General features: G+C 42.8%; 1 protein-coding gene across 1 annotated transcript in view; it reads left to right on the forward strand.

Annotated features, from left to right (window-relative positions):
- LOC106935799 (slit homolog 2 protein-like) overlaps positions 1–8769 on the forward strand; it is a 46578-nt gene that overhangs the window by 20033 nt on the left and 17776 nt on the right. The window lies entirely within an intron of this gene.

Raw genomic sequence — 8769 nt, forward strand, 5'->3', positions numbered from 1 at the left:
CTGCATGCGTTGCAGCTGTAGCTGCATGCGTTGCAGCTGCTGTAGCTGCGTCTGATGCATGTGTCTGCCATTCAGCGCCTGCGTTTTGTTGCGTCTGCAGGTTGGAGCGCGTTCTGTTCAGGTGATTGTTTTCCTTCTGCAGGTTTGTGTGGTTGTTGTGACCCCCCAGGTCCTGCTGGGGTTCACACGGCGCCCCCCCCAGGACGTTTACATCCCAGTAAAATAAATAATTATGGGTGGTGGTGGCGGGTGTCGCTCCACCCCCTGGGGGGAGATTTGCCCGTCTGTTTCTGCTCCTCTGATTTATCCGAGCTGCTCGCTTCCTCCCTCGGCCGGCCTTCATCTTTATTCCCCTCTGCAGATAAATTTGAGGTGGGAAGCATTAAAATGGATGAGCTCTGTGCTGGGAAGGTGAGGGCAGATGAGAAACTTTTTAAAGGAGATGAGCGCCGTTGCTCCAGGCAGAGATTTGGCTTTGCCAGCTGAGATAAGGAGAATATGGAGTTCAGCTCATTAAATAAGCCAAATTTACAGAAACAATCTGGCTAAAAATAGGTCATTTACTTGTTTTTCATTTAAAATTAACATATCTGGCTAATATTTTGATTTGACTTAACTAAGGCTGAAACGATTAATCACGATTAATCAATAATTGAAATCAACTAATTTAGAAATAGATTAATTGATATCTGGAGTTAAGACTCTAAAATAGTTAATTTACTGAAAGAACAACACAATCAGAGCAGAACTTAACCCAAAACTTTACAAAAAATTATCAAAATGTTGCATTTAAGATAAAAACTAATCTTTGTCTGTAAATCTGTTTTACTCAGAACTCCTCTAGCTGCAGTTTTACCTTCCCCTGTTTCACATTCTGGAAAATAAATCACATATTAATCACCTTTTCAATTTCAGTTATTAATCGGTTAATCTACAAATGATCAAGCATACACTGAAATAATGCCAAGTTATTGTATTTTAGGCAATAAAATGTTTATTTTCTAATTCATAAAATGAATTGAATTGTTTATTTTAAGCTTTTAATGTGAATTTAATGTTCTATAAAAAGAAGCTAACGGGGTTAAATGAAAAATCTGACAATTTTGTATCCCAAAAATTGATTAATCGTCAGAATAATCAATAGAAGGGGTGTGCTGTGGTGGCGCAGCGGCTCAGCACAGCCCACATATGGAGGCCTCAGTCCTCAACGCGGCCGTCACAGGTTTGATTCCTGGCCTGGCAACCTTCGCTGCAGGTCTCCCCCCTCTCTCATTACACACCTTCCTGTCAATTAACTATCAAATAAAGGCCACTAGAGCCAATAAAAATCTTTAAAAAAAAAAGAATAATCAATAGAAGAATTGATTACCAAAGTAAAACAATGTGTGATATAACTTTTATCTTATTATGAAAATAGGCTGAGGTGGGAAAAGTACCCAAAAAAGTGTTTTATAAAATGTTTACTTAAATAATATGTAATTGATGATGTCATCAGATGGAGAAATTAATGTTATTTACAAAATAACAAATTAAAGCTGAAGAAACATTTATTTAAATTTGATATCTGGGAAAACTCTTATGTTTTAAAACTTTTTATCTTTTCACCCACACAATAAACTCTGTTTAATATCAATAAGATGATTATTTATAGAAACTCAGACCAAAGTGGAGATTTAAGGAAACGTTTGCGCGTTGCAGTCAGCGACAAATAAAGCGCCGTCCGATAAATTCACATCCTGATCGTCTGTTTTAAAAACTTTATATTCCAACGTCTAAAGCTGTTCCTGAACCTGCCTGGAGGCGCCATGTTTAATCCCTAACAGGAAGTGATGGTCGTTTTGAAGCCATCTGATTGGCTGACAGGTGCTAGCTTAGCGCTGCGCTGCCCCCTATGGGTTGGTATTAAAACATTGCTCAGAGGTGGATCAACTCGATGTTAGTTTTTAAACGTTGTCGCGGCGATATTAGTTTATATAGAGAGCGGCTACGTTTGGACAAGGCCTCAGTGAAACTAACATGTGAATAAATGTCAGGAATGTGTGTTTAAATAGTCTTCTGGCAGCAGGATATTTATAACCATTGAAGTCAGCAGAACTGGTCCAAACTAGTCAGACTGGTATGTGTCATTTTAGGGGAAAACATACAGATGGTGGTCGATTGAAAGGAAAAACAAACATGGAGGAAGTTTCCATAAATGCTGGAGAAACGTGTTTTTTAACTGGACTGAAGGGAAGGAGCGGCAGCTTGGGTTCTGGTGATGGTGTGGGATGTTTCCCAAAGGATGGGTTTAACTGGTTCCTCTGACTGGAGAGCCAATCAGTTCTCTACTTCTGGGTGATGTTTAGCGAACATGAAACTGGGCTGGGTCCTGCAGCAGAGCAGAGAGGACTGGCTGTGGTCGGGTCTCCAGCCGGGTGTTTTAGCCGGAAAATAGGAAACAAAGCAACCAGAAAGCTTTAAAAGAGCAGCAGTTAGTCAACAGATCATGCTTATCATTTCGGAACTGCTTTTGCCAAACAACGTTTCAGATGAGTTTGCTTTCATGTCGGCCTAAAAAACGGCAATTAGCCAAAATGGCCGCCAGCTTGTCTTGTATCTGTTCTGTCTCCAGACCCAATCATATCCAGCATCTGTCGGTGAACAAGATCCCGCCTCCAGCTTCCTGCTGGAGAGCAGACAACCGCTAGCTAACGATGACTAGCATCTGTTTTAGCTGGTAGCTGTCAACATGAAATCTTAAATGTGCGCCTGACATAAAAAAGAAAAAGGGATGCAGAGCTTTGCTACTAATTATCAACATTACAACAACTAGACAGCAATGTCAGGGAAAAGTTTTACTTAAAAACAAATAGCGAAGGAGCGGAAAGTAGGTCAGTTATGCTAGCTTGACTTTGACAACCTTAACATGTGGATGTGTGGCAGAATTTGGTGTTTTGATTCAGTTAATAATTAAAAAAGCGACCCACACATCAACTCTGACAGCACATCAGTAGAGCAGGTGCTAATCTTCCACCACTGTGTTAGATTAGCTAATAGCAGCGGTAGCTAATCTACCACAGCGATCACTTATTAATCACAAAGTAATCATCAAGCCTAAAGACATAAAACTGTAATGGACTCAATGTTCTGTTTTCGTGTCTTTTAAATGTTGAATCCTGATACATGAAGTGTGGTTGTTGTCAGTTGCTATGGAAACGGGTCTGTGTGTAGCGTAGCTGACAGAGAGTGAGAAAAGAGAAGGATGTTGCGTTATTTTCCCCTCAGCACTGAATTAACACCTCCAGGTTTCATGTGGTTCATGTTTTACTGTCAGCGCTGCTGTGGATGTGAGCAACAACATGCAGCCTGTCCAGAATGTGACATTTGGGCTGATTTACCAACAAATCATAAACATTTGAGTGAGAGCAACTTGCCGATGAGGGGCAGGAGGACGTAGAGAAGCAGGTTTGGATGCTCTTTAAATCTGACTTAATAAATACTTCTCTGAGTTTGTGAAGGACGGAGCGGCGCTTTGCTAACGGTTTGAGCTGGAACAACTTTGATCTTTTCTGGACTTTATTTTGAAGGACTGAGGAGTGAAAGCCTTTTCTCCGCCTGGTCCGGAAGTCTTTTAGCGCTGCAGAGTCGATTCGTTTAAACTGAAGGATCATAAACCTGGCAGTAAGCCAGACAACCTGTTGGGTTTACACTGCAGTTGTAACAGAACCAGAAGCGGTTCTGGTCCAGTTTGAACCCAGCAGCATAGATTTCATTACCTCCTTCATCCTGCTAATATAACAGCGTTGTGTTTATGAAGAGCAGAGCCTGCAGACTCACAACAATAACATGATTTAATAATCCAGCAGCGAGCGAGAGCCGTCAGGTGTTGAAGGGGGATTTTTCCCTGCTGCTGGTTTTTACGGCTCTCTGAAGACGTTTCTACTGAATCAAGCTAATTCAGGCCGACTGCGAAGTTCGCTCAGAACCGCAGTTAAGTGTCATGACACAAGTTGAAGGAAATTGGGTTTGAAGCGTTGGAATCCATGAGAAGAACGCGAAAAGGCCTAAAAGGCGTATTATTTTGGGAACGCCTGCAGAGCAGGAAATCAGCGGAGAGGGAGACGTCTGGCTGCATCAGCCGTGGAAACCTTCAGCGACCTTCTGAAATCATTAAACTGGTTCCTGACTTAACATCCTCCTTCACCCTCTGAGCAGCGGCTGTCAGAACCGCCCGGTTCTCCCGCTCCATTATAAACAACATTTGGAGAGGTTAATGAGAGAAAAACAGTGCTGACCTCAGCTGCTCGCCCAGTTTTCCTCCGGCCCGCCGATCCCATAACGTCCTCCCTGGGAAGCCTCTCCAGACCTCATTTGCATCTAATTTGAGTGGAGGGGCCCTTAAGGAGCGAAAACAGGACGGCTTTTCTCTCCTGGGTTCACTTCACACCTGTTCTACTGGGACACACACACACACCCTGCAGTGCTTACTGTAATGTGTTTTTTTCTGGCGCTGCTGCTAACTGTTTGCTAACTGCTGTGAAATGTCAGGAATTGGTGCCGTGAACTCTGGAGGGAACCCTCGGATCGGGCCGAGCCGCTCCTGTTTTCAGGCTCCTAAAGTCACAAACTAACTCCAAATATTTAGTTATTTAGCTCATCATAAGAGCAAAAAATCACTAATATTCAGGCTGATATTTTCACCATCTCAGTTATTCATCTATAAATATCACAGTTTCAAACTAAATATTTTGTTAAATATTTAGTTTCAAGCTAAGGGTTTACCAACTAAATATCAACTTCCAACCTAAATATTTAGCTATGAAGCTAACTATTTGGCTGTGAACTAAAAATTGTCTTAAATCTAAGGGTTAACAAAATATTTAGTTAGTGAGCTAACAAATTAGCTCTGAGCTAAATGTTTAGCTTCAAGCAAAATGTTTTGCTCCAAACTAAATATTTAGTTATCAAGCCAAACATTTGGTTTGAAACTAAATATTAAGTTGGAATTAAATAGTTGGTTAGCAAGCTATTAGCTCCAATGTAAATATTTTATCTCTGAGATAAATATTTATTTAGTAAGCTAACTGTTGAGCTTCAGTCTAAATATTTAGTTTGAAACAGACATTAATGCGGTGAAACTTGGCCTCCATTTTGTCGTCCTGTGAGGAGCTAAATAACTCAGATTATTGCTGCTGACGTTTGGCTGTGAGGCTCCTGAACCTTCCTGAGTGTCTGAGCCTCGGCCCGGTCCGGAGTGTGTCTTCAGCCTCGCTGCTGGAAGTGGCACGCTGCCTGGACCAACTCTTACAGAAAGCTGGTTTTTTGAATTTCTGTTCCACCATTAATGGCTTTTTGAGGAACTCCTGGCAGGATTTTTACAAGCAACACCTTCTCGGCTTTCTGTGTCCTCGCCCGGCCTCTCTGCCTCGCTTTGTTTTCAGCTCTTCATCTCTGTCCAGACGCTGCGCCCCTCCTCTGCTCCTGCTCTCTGTCGTCGGCCTTTTCTCTGATTAACTTTCTGTTTTTGTCACCTATGGCTCGTTCTGGCATCTTTTCTTCCTGCTTTTCTTCTTCTTTGCTAATTTGCGCCGTTTCCCCTGACCTCCAGCTCTGTCTCCAACACTCAGCTGCTCAGATTGCCAGAAGCATCTCCACTCGAGTTTTCACAGCCGCCATCTCCCTCCGCATGCCAACCAGCCGCTGAGCGCACAGCAGTAGGGTCCTGCTGCCTGTGTGTGTGTGTGAGAGAGAGAAGAACAAATCCACCATTGCTTCTGGCTCTTATCAAAGCTTTGTTGTGATTGGTCAGCGTAGCCGCCACACCCTCTGATGGTTTGTGGTGCTCCTGGAATGTGTGTGTGTGTGTGTGTGTGTCTAACAGATTCAGTTTGGTAAACTGAGTTGCATTTGATGGAATCAGGACCAGTAACCATCTGATCACTCCTGTGACCTTTGACCTGATGTTTTTAGGACACGTTCCAGTTGGGCTGAAAAACTGATCACCATACAAACATTTCCATCCATCCGTTTCCTGTACACTCTTGTCCCCTGTGGGGTCGGGAGCTGCTGCCTCTCCAGCAAACGTTCCAGGTGAGAGGCGGGGTCACCTGGACGGGTTGCAGGACAACACAGAGACACACACACACACCTAGGGAGAATTTGGAGAGGCCAGTTAACCTGACAGTCATGTTGGACTGTGGGAGGAAACCGGAGAAAACCCACCATGCACAGGGAGAACATGCAGAAAGACCAGGCCGGGAATCGAACCCAGAACCTTCTTGGTGCAGGGCAACAGCTCTACCAACTGCGCCACTGTGCAGCCCATCAGTTGTTATTATTTTGTTTTAAATATCTGAAAGTCTTCCGGACTAATTTCCTGTTTTATCTTCAGTTTTTCTTCACATCGTTGTTTTTTTATTTTTTAGCTGTTTTGAGTCACGGTGGAGGATCTTGAAACTGTTTCTGTGTTAAGTTACCCAGCAGGTTGTTGCTAGGCAACCGAAGAATTAGTGAGTTAGTTGATGCTACCAGCTAGCTTAGCTCACATCGAGAGGCTAAAATCTTTCCTCTGCCTACATCTCCCAGAATGCTGTGCGGTTCTGGATCAGTGAATATTCAATTAAATGTATCATCTGTTGGTATTGATCACGTGTCATTGGTAATAAATGTTATTGATTTTAATGTTTATTAGATTCACAATCCAATCAAGAAACGACTTCATGTATTTGTAGAGGATAAGTAGGATGGTCAGTCATGCAGATGTACCTGATGTACCTGAATGCACCATGAGTGCAGCTGTTGGTGATTAATGTTGCTTTTCTGCTACATTAAGCCCATCTAACAACGGTTTTTCAAAGAAGCAACAAATCTAGAAACTTTTCTGTATTATTAGAGACTTTTGGTGTCGACACCTGAAAGCATCGCTCATACTGCATTATTAAATATTTCATAAAGTTCATTAGTAGTTTTAATCATATTTAGAGTATCTTTAATCACTTTTTCTCATTGATTTTGGTACATTGTTGGTATGGATTTTCTTATTTGGCTGTGCATCAAATAGCCAAATGTGGAAAATATATTTTTTTTTTACCAAAGTTAAGAGAGAGGATGTTAGCTGAAATCTGGATGAGCTGCTGAATCTGAGTTTCATACACAGACGACTCTGCTATTATGTAACACATATAATCATAACAATGCTCAGAAACCTTCTGCGTTTTAATTGGCTGCATCTTACTTTCTTGCAGATATGATGTTATTTCCTGTTTCCACTGATTCTGGTTGCGATCTGTGTTTGATGAGTCTGATGAAATATGATGGATTAGGATCCCTGATTAAACCAAAATACCTCAAAACGAACCGCTGCTGCTGGAGAGCATCTACTGGAGACACACAACCACATTTCCTCTCTGTAGACTGTTGGTAAATTACAGAAAATTGCTTAAATCATTAGTTGTCAACGTGGTTATGAAACATCCCCGAGGTCAGGTAGCTGCTGAGATTTCTTCCTCTGCTCTGGATCAGATTTTATTTAAACAAAAATGAAGAAAAACCATCAGACAAGCAGACTTCCTGCTTCACTTCAACTTTTTTCTCTTTTTTTTTGGAGAATCCATTTGTCAGTGTGCAGATGTGCTTCAGTTAGCACGCATGTTTGGGTAAGCGTTGAATTAGCGCCATCCTCCAGTGCAGTTATTTGCTGTTGTCATGTGGTGATGTCATCCCGCTGACGGTTGTTGCTGCAGCAGACTGATCTAAAGTAAGAAGCACCACAAAAAGCTGACATGCTGTCCAGCTCGACCCAGTCCAGATCCGGTGCAGGGAACCAGTTTAGGCTGCAGCTCTGGGTCAGACGGTGACCTCTATATGACCTCTGAGGGTAGCCGCATTCCCGCAACGTTACATGAAAACATCAGGACAGAAAGTTAGATTGTTTTCCTCCGGTCGACCCGGTTCTACTGGACCCAGAACATCTGCTCCACCTCCAGCTGATGTGGTTCTGAGTCAAACTAACCTGTTCCCCTCCTGGCCTGTGGGGGCGCTGCACCAAGAACCACTGAAGGAAACGACAAGAAAACCTCTGAAGACACTGAGAGCAACTTCCTTCTTCACCAGATGGAAACAAGATGGAGGATTTTAGCAGCTGGAGGATTTCTCTTTAGGCTAAAGACCAGGAGCCATTTCTGCTGCTAGCGCTAGGCTAGCATGTTAGCTTTGGTTGTATCTACCCAGAATGCCCTGCGCTGTAGTCCACTTCCTGCTGTTGAAGCGGTTTCTGCTCTGCTTGGTGTTCACATTCAAACTGAACTAGAGTTCACTTCAACCGAACCCAAACGGAGGTTTGGAGGACCAGAGGTCAGAGGTCAATTAGCATTTACACCAAACGAACCAAACTGGACTTTCAAGACAAACGGACTGGAGTCGGATTAAATCAGATTAAACTGGACTGGCCTGAATCCAGACTCATTGTTATTGGATCACTATTTGCATGGAAAACAATGGTTTGGTCTAGTCAAAGTCCAGACCTGAATCCAACTGAGACTCTGTGATTCTGCAGCTCTAACCATTTAAATGTGACCCGTTTGGGCCTTTATTTAGGACATTTTGCTGGGTTACCATCAGCATGATGACGACAACTCGGATAAACACAGGCTGGAGGAGAATCTCATTTTATTTTAAACTTCAAACGGACCTTTGATGTCAGGAGGAGCGGCCAAAGCTTCCTGCATGTCAGAGTTAAACTGAGGCCACAAACACACACACACACACACACACACACACACACACACACAC

The sequence above is a fragment of the Poecilia latipinna genome, unplaced genomic scaffold (genome assembly GCF_001443285.1).
Source record: "Poecilia latipinna isolate Pla-1442-1.1 unplaced genomic scaffold, P_latipinna-1.0 Scaffold2024, whole genome shotgun sequence".
In the NCBI taxonomy this organism is placed as follows: Eukaryota; Metazoa; Chordata; class Actinopteri; order Cyprinodontiformes; family Poeciliidae; genus Poecilia; species Poecilia latipinna.